The sequence below is a fragment of the Kryptolebias marmoratus genome, linkage group LG15, assembly GCF_001649575.2.
Source record: "Kryptolebias marmoratus isolate JLee-2015 linkage group LG15, ASM164957v2, whole genome shotgun sequence".
NCBI classification, from domain to species: Eukaryota; Metazoa; Chordata; class Actinopteri; order Cyprinodontiformes; family Rivulidae; genus Kryptolebias; species Kryptolebias marmoratus.
This window is the reverse complement of record NC_051444.1, coordinates 437,325-439,378: the sequence shown is the minus strand read 5'-3', so window position 1 is coordinate 439,378 and position 2,054 is coordinate 437,325.

Sequence of the window (2,054 nt, the reverse complement as noted above, 5' to 3'; positions counted from 1 at the left end):
GCTCCTGACCCAACAGAACCTGGTTCAGCTCCTGACCCAACAGAACCTGAACCAGCTCCCGACCCAACAGAACCTGAACCAGCTCCTGACCCAACAGAACCTGGTTCCAGCTCCTGACCACTCTTCTTTCCAGCGTTGGTTTCTGCTCAGCTCTCGGAGGTTCTGGTTCTGGTTTTTCACTCTGAACTGTAACTTTTAGTTTCTGTTGAATAAATAACGACTCGGTGGAGGTTGTTGTGTTTTTGTTCCCTTCGGGTCAGATTAGAATCGTTCAGAACCTGAAATAAAACGGATCAGTTTGAGGAGGTTCTGAAACTCTAGGACTGGAGGAGATGGACTTTCTTTCCAAATATATTTTAATGTTTTTAAACGAGGAAGTTTTGTTGGGATTCAGTTTGTGGACTTTTGGTTCTGGAAGAAGACAGAGTTTATCCCACATCCTGTTCGGACTCACCCCGTCAGGATGAAGCCCAGCAGAACATTCCACACAGCAGGCCCGCTGGATCAGCTCCCGGGCAGCGTCTTCATCTCCACGATCATAAGCTGCTTCAATGTTCTCCACACAGGAAGGAGGAACCGCTGCAGAGATGGAACCAGTGGTCTGGACCAGCGGAGCCTTGGTTCCTGTTTCCTCTTCAGGACCTGCCGGGTCAAAGACAGGAGGACAAACAGACAACAGCTGATCGGATCAGAACCCACAGGGACGGGAGCAGGTGTGATGATCTACACTTTCACGTGAGACCAATCCTTACGTGGCAACATCCCCACCCTCCACAGCAGAGAGTTCTGCAAAGGTTCTGTTCGGCCCAGTCCGTCTCTCCTGGAGGAGCTGTTCAAAACTACATTTGTTGTTTGTTTCTTTTCCTGCTGAACTGCCTGGATGCCTGAGTTACTGATGAACATTTAAACTGCATCAGTTTGAGGAAATATATCTGCTGCGGCCCGACTGCTCACAGAGAAGCTGTCACAGTTTCACTTCTCCTTTTGGTAAATTTAGGTTCTTCACACTGAAACGTGTTTCAGTTGCAGCTCAGAGAAGTCCAAACTCACCGTCTTTCTGCTCCATGCTGCTGGGAGGTTCTTCAGGAACCTGGGAGACACCGACGGACCAGTAAGACATTCCTACTGGAGTCGCAGGTCGCTGGAGGACGGGTCCTCTGAACGACCTGACCAAGAAACAAAACAAAATCATGAGGAGCAACCTGAGTCCATGGAAATATTCACCAATTTAAACACGTTTAATAACTAATGATCTGCTGTGGGAACGTCTCACAGATTGTAAATGATCCTCGTCAAACTTAGTTAAAAATATATGAGGTCTCCAGAAATTCAGTTAAATCTAACATTTCCACCACAACAGCCTGTGTGTCAGAACGTTAGAACCCAAAGAACCAACAGGTTCTCCAGGGGTGTGTGTTCGGTCCACTGATGTCCACCAAAGACTGAGTCCAACCTCAACCATTTAACTCCATCATCCAGGCTGCAGATCCTCACCTGAGGAGCGTCTCCAAGCTCAGGAAAACTGTCCCTGAGAAGCTGAAGGTCTTTACTCGCAGAAGGCTTTCAAATCTGCACAATATATCCAAAGTTTATCATCGTCACAGTATCAGCGAGTGCAAAACGAATGTGACAAATAATAACAGATGTGGCTCCAGCAGGCTGGCCTTGATGCCCACAGCTGGTTCAGATGAAGGTGAGGAAACTGAGGTCATCTCAGCTGGTTTCACTGAACTCCTGCAGCAGCAGGCCCCTCAGAGCTCCTGCAACACATCCATCAGTCTGATCACTTCATACAGCGATGGGCTTCAGCGTCCTGCCCAGAGACACTGCCAGGAATCAAACCCCCGGACCACTGCTCTAACCACTGAGCCACATGCCAGGTGTTAAAGCTCTGAGCTGACATGGATTCTTATCGTTTGTAGCTGTTTTTATTTGTAGTGGTTCTCTGAGCAGCTGAACTTGAATCCAAGCTTCAGCTGTTGGGTCAGAATTAACCAGCTAACCAGCTAACCAACTAACCAACCAGCCAAACAACCAACCAGCCAACCAGCTAA